The sequence below is a fragment of the Mus musculus genome, chromosome 12 (assembly GCF_000001635.26).
Source record: "Mus musculus strain C57BL/6J chromosome 12, GRCm38.p6 C57BL/6J".
In the NCBI taxonomy this organism is placed as follows: domain Eukaryota; kingdom Metazoa; phylum Chordata; class Mammalia; order Rodentia; family Muridae; genus Mus; species Mus musculus.
The window spans coordinates 32479555-32496923 of NC_000078.6; the positions used below are offsets into that span (position 1 = coordinate 32479555).

The following is a 17369-nucleotide window of genomic DNA, read 5'->3' on the forward strand; positions in this document are numbered from 1 at the left end:
TGGAGTAAGTCAGGGGGAGGAGAGAAAGCTCCCAGAAAGGCACCAATCCCCAAGGTCAAGCGAAGAACATGCTTTACAAAGAGGGAGCACATGCCAAATGCCTGTGCTCGGTCAGATGTGACTAGGTCCAAAAAATGACTGTTGGATTATGCAGTTGGAAGCTCATACACTCATGGCAGAATCAGGCTTATTAGCACTGTGGAGAAACCCAATGACAGTGTAGTCAGCAGAGGTTTGCAGAAGAGACCTGTAGACTGTGGGTAGGACAGTGCTCTCAAGGAAATTGGTCATGAAATTGAGAAAATAAGATAGACACATGGGGATGGAGGTAGAACTGAGACCAAGGCAGGACTTTTTTTTTTTTTAATGAGAGACAACACTTTTGTGGGGTAATAAGGATGGTGATTTGGGACAGAATTGCTTGCAGTAAAGTTGCTGAAAAGGCAAGATTGTCTCCTGTCCAGGGAAGAGCTGAGACATAAGAGGTCTGTCCCCACTAATGATGGACAAAGCAATGTCCATGGGAATGGCTGTAGCTGGGGTACAAGCTGGGGCAATAGGAAGCAATGTTACAAGTTCTTTTCCCTGTAGTTTAGGTTTCTCAATGAAATCATAAGGCAGATGACCAGATTAGAAACAGGATAGGGCTGGGAACAGTAAGAGGTCTGCAAAGGAAGAGTGCCAGGTGTCTCTCCATCCCAGCAGGTACAGACACAGCTGAGAGGAGGGTTATAATGATGCATGCCTTTCCCCGTGCTTTTACTTTTGCCCAGGTGCATCCTCTCAGAATGTCCTGCTTTTATTATTCACTTATTCTTCAACGTCAAGCTGAACTGATGCTTAAGCCTATCAGCATTGGTTAATTACTCCCTCCATGGAGTGATTAAATACTTTGTGTTTCTGTCTGTTATCATAGTAACCACGTTGCAACAATTTGCTTCCCCTTTCCCCGACTGGTCTTTCCTTTGTCTGTCAATTTGACATTTTTCATTTTCAGCATGGTGGGAGGCGCCTGCTTGGCCTACATTGGCTGCCCACTGTATCAATCCCATGAATGAACTGTATGAATCCCATGGAGAGAGCCTAAAGAGTTGGATGATAGAAGAATTGGAATCTACAGAAAATGTGGTGACATCGAGGACCACATTGGCTGCTCTACCAGTTGAGGCAACCTTTGCCTGAGGGTGGGTACTTTAGTGTGGAGTGAAATATACCCTGAGTCTGAAGTGATTTTTAAAAAGTGCTTACTACTGTGGACTTCTTCTTGAAGATAAAAAAGAATACACCCATCTGGAAGCATTTCATGATTGAGAATATACTACATAGTACAAGATATTGCTTTTATAAATCTCTGTTATTAGATGATAACAATGTGAGGAAATTGTACATCTGCAGGAGCACGGACAGTGTAACAAAGGCTGAGTGAGGATGGGTTAAAGATAAAAAGACTACAGCTAGCTTTTTCTCTTTTGGCTTCGTTACTCTTAGAAGTTTCAGTGGAAGATTTTTATCATGAGTTCTTTCCTGTTCCAAGGCCTCTTATTGTTTCTGAGCCAAGAGTTATGATGCGACCTACTTTTTAAGCCATGTGATGTTGTAGATTTAAAGAATTGGCAATTCTGCAGGAGGTAAGGGATGATGAGCTGCTGACCTGACTACAGAAGCCAGGGATCGTTGCTGATGTCATCACGCTTGCGTTGTTAATTGTATGTATCAAGGAGATCAACGTGATGTAACATTCCAATATTCAGGAGACTTCTAACACAGTGGAGACATCAACAATTCTGTGACAACAAAGAGTTAGACCTTGATGTTGGCAGGAAGTTGCTTTTTAAAAATAGTTTTGCTAATTCTTGGTGTTAACTGCTCATATCTATCTCAGTTATCTTTTAACTTTTAAGTTTTTTTTTTTTAAAGACAAGACCATACTGTCTTCTCTCCAACTACTCATTCCCTGGATACCACTCATCATTTTGGAGTTAGATAGACTCTGTTACCTACTCTTCCTCAACTACTGGAAACTTCAACTGCCTGGTGCAGCTTAGTTTCCAAGTTAACTAGCTTTGGGTTCCCACAGTTTTAACCTCCAGGTTCCTTTGAGCGATCTTCTTCTGTGACTGCACTCAACATCACACCCTATTCTCTCAAAGGAACTCAGGCAGCTCAGTGTCTCTCTTACTCCTCAGTTTCTCTCATACCTAGTGGTGGTCCCTAGCACCACCACCCAGGTCTCTTCTGGATCACTACTCTCTTCCCCAACAGCTCCCACTCTCACCTTTCATCATTGATTTGAGTTTCTCTCATACTTTTTCCCTTGTGGCTCCCTTCACCTTTGCCATTCTAGTCTAGACCTCACGATACATCACTCTTTGTCATGTGATGAATCTACTTATAGACCTTAACCCCACCGTCAGCCTTCTCCTTAGTACTTCTGGGTTCATTAAGCTAAGGAGTAAATAACCATTGCATTACAGACCACTTAAGACCACTTAAGATTCTTAAATATCCCAGCTTATCTACTGTCTCCCTCTCACAATACCTCCTTCATATCTCTACTACTTTGCCACTTAAAAAATATACTTTACCAGTTTCCTCAACCCATTTTTGCCTGAGAAATGACTTACATTAGATATAGAACTTAAATGATAGATAAGTTTAAATTCTCACCCAGTCACTAAATGCCACATCCTTCAATTCCCTCCAACTCTTTCACCCTATTTAAGAGAGAGGTCTTCCTTCTCCCACTGAAGACATGCATTCAACCATCATTGTGGCTTAGTACATGCCAATAAGCATTGTGCTACATACTAGGTGTATGAAAGATAGAAAAGAAATTAAAACACAGTAGGTGAAATGTACCTATGAATGAATTATAAAAATTGTAGCTATGGGAATATGAATAGAGTATCAAATGCTGTGGCACTAAATGCTGCCTGATTCAACCTGCACTGAGAGGAGGAAGTGAAGTGCCATATCATGAGGGCCATTCTGACTGGAATATTGCTTGACCCAATATTTAAACAAAGATTAACCGTTAACTAGGGAAGGTTGGGGTTGAAGGAAGGAAACAGGAAAGTCAAAAATTGGAAAGAGAAAGAAAAGGAAGAGGGGGTGGGTAGAATAAGAATATGAAGTTTGATGCATCCCACAAATAACTTCACATTAAACAGTCTCCTCAGTGGTTTATTTATTTATGTATTTAGTCTTCTCATTTTTTAAAAATTTCATTTAGTATATAACATCATTATCTATTTGGTTGCTAGAAGTTCTGATTATTCCCTCTTGTTTCCTTGCCAACTCCTTCACTTGTAATTGCCTAATGTTGATTCTACTGTATCAGCATTTCCTAGGCATCTCTTCTTTCTCTATCTCTGCCCAGGGTTGGTCCAATAGGCTCACAATTGACCCCACCCTTGCACTTTTTCTATAACAATCATTCTAACCTGTACAACTGATCCCATCCCTGCCCAGCCCCAAACTGGCTGTTCCAGCAGGGCAATAAAGACTTTCCTCATACAACCCCTACCCCTCCTGTTATAGTTCTCACTCCCTGGCCATCATGGTATCTCTGGACTCTAGCACATTTTATCAGTACTTTATCATAACTTTTTATTTCAAGTCTCTGAATCTCTCCCCTCATAGGAACAAGAACATTCATGTCACTTTTTTTTTTTTAAGGCAATCTCACTACATTATTCTGACTGGCCTGAAACTCTCCATATAGACCAGGCTGTCCTCAGTTTCCCAGAGATCCAGTGCCTCTGCCTACCATGTGCTGGGATTCAAGTCATGGTCTAGTGTGTCTGGTTCTTATGCCACATTTTAATATACATATTTTTTAATGATAAACAGTTTAATAAAATCATTCGACATGCAGAGTATGTAAGTGCTTATAGTAAAAAAGCATATAAATTCTATGATAAAAATTAGTAAATAATTTAAAGTAGGGTGCATCTTACTACTGATACAACAGCAATAGTAGCTTTATAAATGTTTTACATGTTAAGATTTCTACTTTTTTTTTTTTGAGGCAGGTTCTTACCAAGTTGCCCAGGTTTCCCTCCACCTCAGTTTTCCAAGTAGCTGGGACAACTGGCAGAAGCCGCCGTGCCCAGCCTAGAATTTTTAAATTTATTTATTTTATTTATTTATTTTAACGAGCCTTGTATGCCATAAGAATGATCAAATGTACAGTATATAGTGGTTTATTACTATTGTAAACATTACAACTGCCCACAAATGACATTCTATTACAAACCCTTACTTTATTTTCAGTGATCATATCCCTTATTTCTACATAATATCAAACTAGCTAGCATGTTTTCAAAAGAGCTCTGCTGGATTTGGTGGTGCTTACCTTAATCTTACCATGCAATAAGTGGAGGAATGAAGATGTGAAGTTCAAGGTCGTCCATGGCTAAATAGTTCCTGGACAGACTAGGCTACATGAAAACCTGTCTCAAACCACAAACAAAGAAAGAACCTTCTAGCTGGTTCTTAGATGTACCTCTTCTATATATCTATATTATAAACATACATATGGATCTCATAAACAGACCTGCCTCTTAGGTGCTAAACACTGTTCCCAGGGCTACTTTCGAGTCTGATGACTTTCTAACACCATGATTTGCATCTCAAAGTAATATCATTCAGTAGAAATAATGGGATTTCTGGAAATACAACTCTATGCTAGGGTTTCTTTCCTACCATTGTACAATAACAGCATCAGAGATGATCCTGGAGTTGGGAGTATGGCTTGGTGCACTTGCAAGAAGCACTTGCCCAGCATGTTCAAAGTACTGATACTCCTCTGAACTGAAAAAGAAAGATAGTTACTTCTGCACCTTGAGTGACACTCACTTTAATGGAAATGACCCTTCTACTCCCCTTAGAGCATATGTGATGGGATCCTGGCTGAAGCTACATAGTGTTCAGTGTCACAAAGACATGTAGTAAACCATGGGATCCCAGAAATAAATTGCAATTTTTCAGGAATAGACAAATGAGGTATCTAGGTAAAATATAAGGTTCTCAGTTAAATGTGAATTTCAGAGAATAAGACATGTATATACATAGATATGATGAATGATCGATTAGTTTTGTTGTCACTGTGATGAAATAGCTGAGAAAAGGGAGGGTTCCTTTGGCTTATAGTTCTACCACACATCCATTTTTGAAGGGAAGGGATCAAGAGAGCAGGAGCTTAAAGCAGCTGGTCACATCGAACCCACAGCTTAGGGTGCTCTATCCCTAAGGGTAGATTATCCCATCTCAATTAACCCAATCAAGATGGAAAGCCATCTTCCAGGTAATTATAGATAATATGAAGTATATAACTGATATTAACCATCACATGAATGAGTATGTGTAACTGTATGTTTGTGTGTTAGTACTGGTGCTTGAACCCAGGGCCATGAATATTTGAGGGAAACACTATGTTCTTGAACTCCCTGCAAAGAATTAAATATAGTTTTTAAATGTAAGTGTACCTCATTCAATATTAAGGAGATATTTCTACTAGTTTAGCACATTCATGGCCTTGAGTTCTATCTGTAACACTCAAATATTAGGGTGGTAAGGAGCAAAGCGGGAACCAGGATTCATGATAAAGCTGCCACAGGCCACAGAGGATCCTTGGCCATGCATTCTGAAAAATAGAGGGTCCATGCTGAAATCATGAAGATTGTATTTGTCTGCTGGAACATGGACAGAAGATAAAATAGTAAGGACTAAAGGCTGAAGGTAGAGTTCAGGGTATATGCACTTAGCATGTGTGAGGCCCTGGGTTCAGTCCCAAAGAGATGAAGCAGTGGGAAAAGGAGGAGGAGGAGGAAGAGGAAGAAGAGAAGGAGGAAGAAAAAGAAGAAGAAAGGAGAAAGAAAGAAGAAAAGAAGAAAGACTCAGACTATGTTCGTAGTGTCATAACTTCCTGTTGTGGATAGTCCTGGGGCTAATTGTAATTGATGTTAATTCTGTTTTCCCATGAGGGGTTTCCAAGAAGGAATGAGTCAGCACTCAGATGATTTCCTGTAAATCTGCTCCCACCTTAATTTATAAATAAATGCTAGAGCTGGGCAGAGAAAGAGGGGAAGGTGGAGCTGAAGGTTTTGGAAGAGAAGGAGAGAAAGTGAGAATGACAGAGGAGGAAGAAGGAAAGTGGAATAGAAGCACCTGGCCTGGAGAAGCTGCAAGTTCTAAGGGATCTCTTCTATGGGGAAGATGGTAGTGTAATGGTAGATCTGCCCAATCTAGGCACTATATAGCATGCATTCATATTAATTGAGTTGTGTTTTCATTGCCCGGGCTTATTTGTGTTGGATATTTACTACAACAACTTCCTTTATATAACAAATGATTTATACTGTTAGTATTTCCTAACATATTTATTAATTTTGTGTGTTGGAGGGGCATATACATAGTTCTTTTCTTCCCTGCGTTTGGGTCCTGGGCATTGAACTTGAGTCACTAGGCTTGATGGCAAGTGTCTTTATTTTTTGAACCATATTGCCATCCCCTATGGAATTAAATTTGAACAGCCACTCTAACCTAAATTGGGTAATTCTAGGAATAAACATTAGTTTGCAGGCTGTATTTTCTCATCTGGTCCCCTTACCATCGTGAACGCCAGAAAATATCTAAATGCCTTTATGTCACAGTATATGTAGGCAGGCTCCAGACATACTCACTCTGAGTCTTTAACAAGAATTATACTCATATACATATTTTCGTACATTAACATTTGGGAGGTTGGTCTATCATTGTATGTTTCACTTCAGGAAGTCAGTTCGAGTTGTTCTCAGTTTTGTTCACCAAAGCTGCTTGTAGAAAGTGGCAGAGATTGAGTGGGGCTTTGAGGATGAGCCAGCTGTAATTTCCTCCTTAAGGCCCGAGTCATGGTTGGAGTGAGTCCAGTTCCTGTTTCCATGTTTTCTTTATTGTTAAGAGAGGCCCCTTTCTAACTGGACTTTTCTCAGCAGTTTCAGGAGATTGATTTGGCTTTTACCAGGAGTAATTAAGACATTTTTAATTCGAGTTGCTGACATCCTGGAGTTAGGTTTCAGGGTAATACAATGCAGATCAGAGACAGTTAGTGAAGTCCATTCCTCTGGTGGTGATGGTACAAGTATCTTTCTTTTGTCAATACTCTGTGTCTTTTTTAATTTCACAGTGAGCAGATCTTTAACTGTTATATGCATGGGTCCATCTTTCTTTAATGGATCAACTTGAAGTGCTTTAGTGGTACCAGATTTTCTGAGCAGCAAAGGTGCTAAGAGTGGTGGAGATGGAGGAAGGGGGAAGGAGGAGGAGGGGAAGGAGGAGGAGGGGTAGGAGGAGGAGACTGCGGCAGAGTGGGAGGATGACTGGCTGGCTGTGTGGGAGGAAGTGTGGTTGTTGGAGCACAGGCAGGCACAGTTATAAGTTTATCACTCAGGCAACACGTGTGGCAACAACTTGAACAAGATGAGTTTTCTGAGATACTCTTTGGGTTTTTTTGAAGCTTGCACAATTCACTTTTCAAAACACACAGTTGTTGTTTTAGACTGTGAAGTTCTCTGTGGTAGACTGTATCTTTCAATACTTCTAAACTCCAGCTGGGCTACACAGGTCTGACTGCAACTGTATATGCACCATGCTCTATTTGTCCAAAGGTTTATTGCATCTTTGATGTTAGGAAAGCTAAAGTTCTAAAGTTCCAAGATGATCATAGTCAGTTTCTACTTTGGGGAATAACCACTCTTTCTGGTATGGGTGGTGAAGGAGGGGGTGTCAGTAACTTAGGGAGGACCTAAGGGGCTTCTTTCTTCTTAAACACTCATTTGGTTTTGGCTTTTAGCTTTCTTCTTCACTGTTTGAACTTGGGCATGATTTTAGTCTAAGAGCCTGGGGATTAGATGTCAGACCTAAGCCTCTTCCACGCCATAAAGAAAACCTAATATCCACATTTTGAATGTAGCCTGAGGCAACCATCTCATGGTTAACCCATCTTTGTTCTTTCCCAAAGGATGAGCATGATAAGCCTTCTCAACCCAGCCTTCTAGCTTTTAGTTTCTAGAGGATGGTGACACTACCGACCTTCAATAAATTAATCCCATTTTAATCTCATATCAAGAGTCTTAAGTCAGCCTAAGTGTCCTGATGCACGTTATATTTTTCCCCTGCAGCTTTAAATACACATTTATGTCATCTCTTAGACTAAAATCATGCCCAAGTTCAAACAGTGAAGAAGAAAGCCCAGGACTCCCCCTCTACCTCTCATTGCCATTACCTCATCTATCATTCTTCAGAAAGCCTCTCTAGTCACACAGTGCAGTGCAGAGTTACAACCAGTCACCCCCTGTCTGTGCCCTAATATAAAACCTTTACCTTCCCTTTATCTATAACTCTTATGCTTTTATGCCCCCCTCTATGGGGCCCAACCTTTCTGCAGAACAGGGGTTGCTCACTCTCCTAATTTCTAGAGTCTTGCCTGGGTTTCTAGAAAGCAGGCACTCCATTAACACATGTCACTAAATGTAGAAGGAACGGGATGGGAAAGAGGAAAGGCTTTGGACAAAGGCCAGATGCTTTGAGTTGATTTAGCCTAGGACAAAATTCCAGTCATTCGCTAAAGTCAGGTCCTTCTGGTCTATCCTAGGAGCCATCACTGTGTTCTCTAAAGCTGGAATCTGAAAGCATACAGTCGTACAGAAACCTGAACAGTAGTTTAATTTACTAAGGGATCCAACCTTGAAATAGTTAAAAAAAAAAAAAAAGTTTCTTGGGAGATTGCAAGGCAGCTCTGGCACTCTGAGTTCTTACACAAGCAAACTAAAATCCAGCTCAGGATAAAAGGTCATAATACAGGAAAGCAAACATTAAGTGTGGCCAATCACAAGCAGCCAGCAGAGATCAGTTAGAAAACCAGACTTTCCACTGAGTGATTCAGACAGGAAAGGCCACTGCTCTATTCTCAAGGATCCAGCATCCCCTTTGCCTCACTTCCACATTCCCAGTGTCCTCCCCATCTGCCCTTTGGCAGATCCCTAAACCACTTCTTGTTTGGAGCTACTGGCAGTGGCCTGGGAGAACCAGTGAAAGCCCACAGAAGCCTTGAAGGTCAAAGCACTGACCTGTGTGGGTAAAGAAGACATGGAAGGGCAAAGAATAACAAAGAGACGTGATTGAATTTCAATTATAGCACAGGAGTTTCAAAGGAATGCTACCATGTTGCTCATGTGCCTCCCACATGTGTCCTGTGAAAAGTACTATCCCCAACTAACCTACATACACACTCAATTTGTGTGTATATATACTATGTATGCATGTGTATGCATATACATACATAGCAGAAGTTCAATAATTTAAAAGATCCTTTAGCAGAGTCCTACCTTACTCCTCTATTATTTTTCACCAGAAGGAACCACCAGTTAGGTTTCTAGCTGTAAGTATGACATTTATTGTATGCATATGTAAATATATCTCCACACATGCAAACTCATCAAGACTAAGATCTTCGTGTGTGTGTGTGTGTGTGTGTGTGTGTGTGTGTGTGTGTGTGTGTGTGAAGCATAGTGGGCTGCATCCTCTCATTGAGTATTCTATCTTAGCTCATATAGACATTTAATTTTTTTTTAAATTATGGTCAGAACACTTGAGATCTACATTCCTAAATGTTTAACTGTATAGTGGGTCATTACTTTTGAAATTGCTACATAATATACTTACTATAAGCTCATGGTATTTAGCCAGTCCTCCACAAATGAATATTTAATGTGTTTTTAGCTTATTCTATTTACAGCAATGCTGCAATGAGAATCCCCATGCATATGTGGCCAGCCAAAGTCCAGCTGAAGCAGATGGTATATTTAGAACTTAACTGGAGAATTTTATAATGCAGAGGCTATTTGCACAAATGCTGGCAGGATTAATGGAACCAATAATAAACAACTAAGCCCCCAGGAGCTAGCAATAGTGAGAAACCTTTGCCAACTCTAGGCATGAAGGGACAGGGGAGGATACAGGGTTACTGGAGGCTGGTGATAGTATTGTAGGGGAGCAAGGAGAATGAACACCCCATCTCAACAGAAGCAAGCCCAAGAGAGGCATTCCATGCAGGTTAGCCTGTGAAGCAGGGCAGGAAGAGCTGGGCTGAATAGATCCCACACACTGGAGAATAATCAGTATGGTGTGTTTTTACATAAATGTGCCACAAATCTGTTAGAAATTATTCCTGAAAGTAAAATTTTATTGTCAGTGAGAAGAAAGGAGCTAGCTAATCCCATAAGATCCCAGTGACAGCCTTTCTCAAATAGGAGGATGTAATGCTTAGTTATGCACATGGTGCCTCAGAATAAGACTACATTTCCCAGACTTCCTTGTAACCAAAGTGATGGAAAAGGAAGTGCCATACAGCAGCTTCTGAGACTCTTGTCTGAGGTCAGCTGATTTGTTTTGTCCCTTGTGCAGTTTGTTATCTGTGGTATATTTCACATGTTGCTAAGACCACACACACCACTTGGGTTATGCTTTGTGGCTGGAAGGAACCAAGTTCCTGAGAGCTATACAGAGTGAAAGCTGTCATTCTGCTCTCAAACTTACTTATCTCTGTGCTGCATTTATTTTGGAGAAAAATTAATTTGGTATGTAGTTACTTTCTGTGCTATATAGCTGAACCTAATCATAACATTTAATGGGTACAAAAGCATAATCACTTGGAATTTTATTTTCAAGCTGAATGCCTATTTTTTAAAATTACACACACACACACACACACACACACACACACACACACACACACACATTCTATTCGTTCTATGAGGCTGGAGAGATGGCTCAACAGTTAAGAGCATTGTGTGCTTTTCTAGAGAACCTCAGTTTGATATCCAGCACCCACATAGTGGTTGACAGTTGTCTGGAATTTAAGCCACAGGGATATCCAACACCCTCTTCTGGCTTCCTCCTACACTAAGCATGCATATGGTGTTAGGGTTTTGTGGTGGAAGAAAAGGTACCTTGGCAGATTGGAGCCAAGAAACACCACAAAATCACACCATGCAACAGGCCTCACACAAGAGGTTTATTGGGGACAGGGGTATGTAGTGGTTGCCTCTGAGTCAGGGTGGAAGGGAAAGAGTGTGGGACGTAGGGCACTATCTTTTTATAAAGGGATATAGCATGTGCATGTAGAGAGAATACACAATTCCATGGTGATCATGGAAATGTATCACATTTTGGATGGTGATGATGTAGCTGCTGTCACTGGGTTACTGAAAGTGTGCTTAAGGGAGATTTCCAAGATTCCTCCATCTTACTTATTATAAAGTATGAGGGACTATTTAGACTGATGAGGCAGGATTGGGGACTGTTGTGCTCTTTAGACTGCTTCCTGCTGTCTGGGGATGTTGACATCTCTGGGGCACTGTTGATCCTCACCATCAGGACTTATTAGGTAATCATGAGTCCAGCTCTGTAGCAGTGGATGGTAGTCCTGTAACAATAACGGATTAATTCTTAGATTAGAGGTTTTTTTTCTCAATTTGTCATTGGAGAAATGTAGAGAAGCAGCTGATAAAGCAGGATACAATTAACCTTAGAAGGGAAACAAGGAAAGGGGGTTAGGAAGGGAAGTATCCACTTCTACATGGGGTTCTTAAAGGCACAGGGGTTGGAGGCATAGAGTTCTTCCTTAGGTTTTTGGAGATCAGATTGAAGTTGTTGTATTTTGTTTTTTACTATAACCAGTTGGTTGAAATAAAAGCAGCATTCCTCTTGGAGAAAGAGGCAAAGGCTGCCTTTTTCAGCTGTAAGAAGATCTAGTCCCCATCAGTTTTGGAATACCACCACTGCCAAGGAGTCAAATTGTCCTTGAAGGGTGACTGTGTTTTGGTCCACCAGTTGGTGGTCCTGGATGAACTGGGGAGAAAACTGAAGTAACAAGGTCAGGGAAGTGTTTAGTCTCACTGTCCTCTTAGTGATGACACCCACAATTATTTCTGTGACACCCAGAAGTGTCAAGATTTGAACTACCTTTTTTTTTTAAATGTCAGGCAGCTATTAAGTCCACAACTGGAATCAGTAGGAGTACCTCTCTATCTATCACCTCCCACCTTGGGATCAAAAATTCTAGTGCACAAAGTCCTGAACAACTAGCAGGTAGATGATAGTAGGCTTGAGTACTGCAAAGAATTGGGGTGCTAGGGATGACAGGGCACTGGGGCTGAGGTGGGATATTGAGGGTTAAGATTTTGTGGCAGTCTCAGAAATTTAACACCATTATAAAATGTGTCCCTGACACCTTGGGGTAGTTGACCATTGCAGAGAGGGTCATATGAAAAAGGTAGGGAGTTGTGGCAACACAGGACTCAGGGCAATTGGTGAATGGTAAGTAAGGTTCTGTGACAAGGTTACAGGAGAATCTGTAAGAGGCAGCTATGAACTGGTTCCAGAGTAAAAAATAGCAAGCAATCTCCAAAGTGACCAAGTTGGGTGACATTAGGGAAACAGGGTCCTATTAGGGTTGATATGTAGAAATGGAAGTTATCTTGAGGTAGAGGAGTAAAGGGCTTGGGGTGGAATACCAAGAACTTAAGGCAAATCCAGTGAAGGAGACCTCAAGCTTAAAAGCTATGGGGATTACATAAAGGGCTCTGCCAGTTAGGGGTGAGGGGATGAGGTATGTTGATCTGGAGGGAAGAGAAGACCTGATCTTCTCTTCTCAATGGAGCAAATGTTGATTGGGTATTGAGCCTATGGTTGGGGTAGGTAGTAGTCGGTAAATTTCCATAGCCGGGAGCAGAGATAATAGAGTAAGGCTATGAATAGTGATCAGGGAGAGGTGAGGGTTTGGGTGAAAGACAAGGTCAAAACCGGTAATCTGTACATGAGCTCAAACAGAGAGATGAAAAGAGGTCTCTTGGGGAAAGCCTGTAGCCCGAGAAAGGCAGAAGCCTTACCCAATCAAAGTGAAGTTCTTATGATTATTTGACAAAGGTGTTTTCTAAAGGAGTTGTTAGCTTATTCTACCTTTACCTTTACTGAGGAGTGTGGATGGCATGGGATATGGAAATGCCAAGGGATGTTAATGAGTTTGGGTAGGGTTTGGGAAATCTACGAGGGGAATACAGGACCATTATCCAACTGAAGGGAGGCAGGGATCCCAAGGCAGAAAATTTTCTCCCAGAGGAGTAGGTCAGAAGCTGTCTGAGCCCCTTTGTTGGTGGTGGGAAATATCTTCACTCACAGTGACAAGGTATCCATCAAGGCCAGGAGGTTCCTAACACATTTGACTGTGGGCATGTGGGTAAAGTTAAGCTGCTAGTTGGTTCCAGGGAGAGAGCCTCTGGACTGATGAGTAAGAAAAGTGTGTGTGGGAGGTGTCCGCCAGGGAGGGCACTGCCAGCACAGGTTGGGGAGCCATCTTGGGTTCCCGATCCCTCAGAGACTAGTCTGCGCACGTGAGAGTGTGGACTACAGAAGTGACACAGCTTCTGGGACAAACCCCTTTTGGGGCTCCAGACATCCAGGCACCTTCCCCGCCAGAGGAGAGGTGTCCACCCGGGAGGACTCTTCTTGCTCAGGTCAGGGAGCCATTTTGGGTCCTGGATTCCTCAGAGACTAGTCTGCACAGGTGAGAGTGTGGACAACAGAAGCAACACAGCTTCTGGGACAGGCCCTGTTTCCGGCCTTCATCTTCAGCCAGGAGTCAGGTCTGAACACCAGATATCTGTACACCTTCCCTGCAAGAGGAGAGCTTACCTGCAGAGAGTACTCTGAACACTGAGACTCAGGAGAGAGCTAGACTTCCAGGTCTGCTTACAGAAGCTAACAGAATCATAGGAGGAACAAGCTCCAACCAGACACAACTATAACAACTAACTCCAGAGATTACCAGATGGAGAAAGCCAAATGTAAGAATCTTACTAACAGAAACCAAGACCACTCACCATCTTCAGAACCCAGCACTCCCACCTCAGCCAGTCCTGGACACCCCAATACACCCAAAAGGCAAGAATCAGAATTAAAATCATATCTCATGATGCTGGTAGAGGACATCAAGAAGGACTTTAATAACTCACTTAAAGAAATACAGGAAAACACAACATCACAGGTGATGGATTTAAACAAAACCATCCAAGACCTAAAAGGGGAAGTAGAAACAATAAAGAAAAACCGAAGTGAGACAATGCTGGAGATAGAAACCCTAGGAAAGAAATCTGGAACCATAGATGTAAGAGCATCAGCAACAGAATACAAGAGATGGAAGAGAATATCTCAGGTGCAGAAGATTCCATAGAGAACATCGGCACAACAATCAAAGAAAATGCAAAACGCAAAAAGATTCTAACTCAAAACATTGAGGAAATCCAGGACACAATGAGAAAACCAAACCTATGGATAATAGGAGTAGATGAGAATGAAGATTTTCAACTTAAAGGGACAGCAAATATCTTCAACAAAATTATAGAAGAAAACTTCCCAAACCTAAAGAAAGAGATGCCAATGAACATACAAGAAGCCTACAGAACTCCAAATAGACTGGACCAGAAAAGAAATTCCTCCTGACACATAATAATTAGAACAACAATGCACTAAATAAAGATAGAATATTAAAAGCAGTAAGGGAAAAAGGTCAAGTAACATATAAAGTAACATATAAAGGCAGGCCTATCAGAATTACACCAGATTTTTCACCAGAAACTATGAAAGCCAGAAGGTCCTGGACAGATGTTATTCAGACCCTAAGAGAACACAAATGCCAGCACAGACTACTATACCCAGCAAAACTCTCAATTACCATAGATGGAGAAACCAAAGTACTCCATGACAAAACCAAATTCACACAATATCTTTCCACAAATCCAGCCCTTCAAAGGATAATAAAGGGAAAACACCAACACAAAGACAGAAACTACATCCTAGAAAGAGCAAGAAAGTAATCCTTCAATAAACCTAAAAGAAGACAGCCACAAGAACAAAATCTCAACTTTAACAACAAAAATAACAGGAAGCAACAATTACTTTTTAAAAATTTCTTTTAACATCAATAGACTTAATTCCCCAATAAAGACATTGACTAATAGACTGGCTACACAAACTGGACCCAACATTTTGTTGCTTACAGGAAACCCACCTCAGGGAAAAGGACAGACACTATCTCAGAGTGAAAGGCTGGAAAACAATTTTCCAAGGAAATGGTCCAAAGAAACAAGCTGGAATAGCTATTCTAATATCAAATAAAATTGACTTTCAACCCAAAGTTATCAAAAAAGACAAGGAGGGGCACTTCATAATCATCAAAGGAAAAATCTACCAAGATGAACTCTAAATTCTGAATATCTATGCTCCAAATACAAGGGCAGCCACATTCATTAAAGAAACTTTAGCAAAGCTCAAAGCACACATTGCACCTCACACAATAATAGTGGCAGACTTCAACACCCCACTCTCACCAATGGACAGAACCTGGAAACAGAAACTAAACAGAGACACATTGACACTAACAGAAGTTAGGAAGCAAATGGTTTTAATTGATATCTACAGAACACTTTATCATAAAACAAAGGGATATACCTTCTTCTCAGTGCCACATGGTACGTCCTCCAAAATTGACCATATAATTGGTCACAAATCAGACCTCAACAGATACAAAAATATTGAAATCAGCCCATGCATTCTATCTGATCACCATGGACTAAGGCTGATCGTCAATAACAACATAAATAATAGAAAGCCAACATTCACGTGGAAACTGAACAACACTCTACTCAATGATTCCTTGGTCAAGGATGAAATAAAGAAATTAAAGACTTTTTAGAGTTTAATGAAAATGAAGCCACAACATACCCAAACTTATGGGATACAATAAAGTCAGTCCTAAGAGGAAAACTCATAGCCCTGAGTGCCTCCAAAAAGAAGCTAGAGAGAGCATACACTAGCAGCCTGATAGCACACCTAGAAGCTCTAGAACTAAAGGAAGCAAATTCACCCAAGAGGAGTAGACAGCAGGAAATAATCAAACTCAGGGCTAAAATCAACCAAGTGGAAACAAAAAGAACTATTCAAAGAATCAACCAAAGCCAGAGCTGGTTCTTTGAGAAAATCAACAAGATAGATAAACCCTTAGCCAGACTAACTAGAGGGCACAGGGACAGTATCCTAATTAACAAAATCAAAAATGAAAAAGGAGACGAAGCAACAGAACCTGAGGAAATCCAAAACATCATCAGATCCTACTACAAAAGGCTATACTCAACCAAACTAGAAAACCTGGATGAAATGGACAACTTCCTAGAGAGATACCAGGTACCAAAGTTAAATCAGGATCAGATTAATGATCTAAACAGTCCCATTTCCCCTAAAGAAATAGAAGCAGTCATCAATAGTCTCCCAACCAAAAAAAGCCCAGGACCAGATGGGTTTAGCGCAGAGTTCTATCAGACATTCAAAGAAGACATAATTCCAACTCTTCTCAAATATTCCACAAAATAGAAACAGAAGGTACTCTACCCAATTCATTCTATGAAGCCACAATTACTCTGATACTTAAACCACACAAAGACCCAACAAAGAAAGAGAACTTCAGATCAATTTCTCTTATGAATATCGATGCAAAAATACTAAATGAAATCCTCACAAACCAAATCCAAGAACACATCAAAATGATCATCCATCATGACCAAGTAGGCTTCATCCCAGGGATGCAGGGATGGTTTAATATACAAAAATACATCAACATAATCCACTATATAAACAAACTCAAAAACAAAAACCACATGATCATCTCGATAGATGCTGAGAGAGCATTTGACAATATCCAACACCCCTTCATGTTAAAAGTTTTGGAAAGATTAGGAATTCAATGTCAATACCTAAACATAATAAAAGCAATATACAGCAAACCAGTAGCCAAAATCAAATTAAATGCAGAGAAACTTGAAGCAATCCCACTAAAATTAGGGACTAGACAAGGCTGCCCACTTTCTCCCTACCTATTCAATACAGTACTTGAAGTTCTAGCCAGAGCAATTCGACAACAAAAGGACATCAAGGGAAACAAATTGGAAAGGAAGAAGTCAAAATATCACTATTTCCAGATGATATGATAGTATATATAAGTGACCCCAAAAATTCCACCAGAGAACTCCTAAACTGATAGACAGCTTCAGTGCAGTAGCTGGATATAAAATTAACTCAAATAAATCAATTGCTTTTCTCTACACAAATGATAAAGGGACTGAGAAAGATATTAGGGAAACAACACCCTTCACAGTAGTCACAAATAATATAAAATACCTTGGTGTGACTCCAACTAAGGAAGTGAAAGACCTGTATGATAAGAATGTCAAGTCTCTCAAGAAAAAAATTGAAGAAGATCTCAGAAGATGGAAAGA

General features: G+C 40.7%; 1 pseudogene; it reads right to left on the reverse strand.

The window, feature by feature from the left end:
• Gm17820 (predicted gene, 17820) lies at positions 3844–7929 on the reverse strand (annotated as a pseudogene).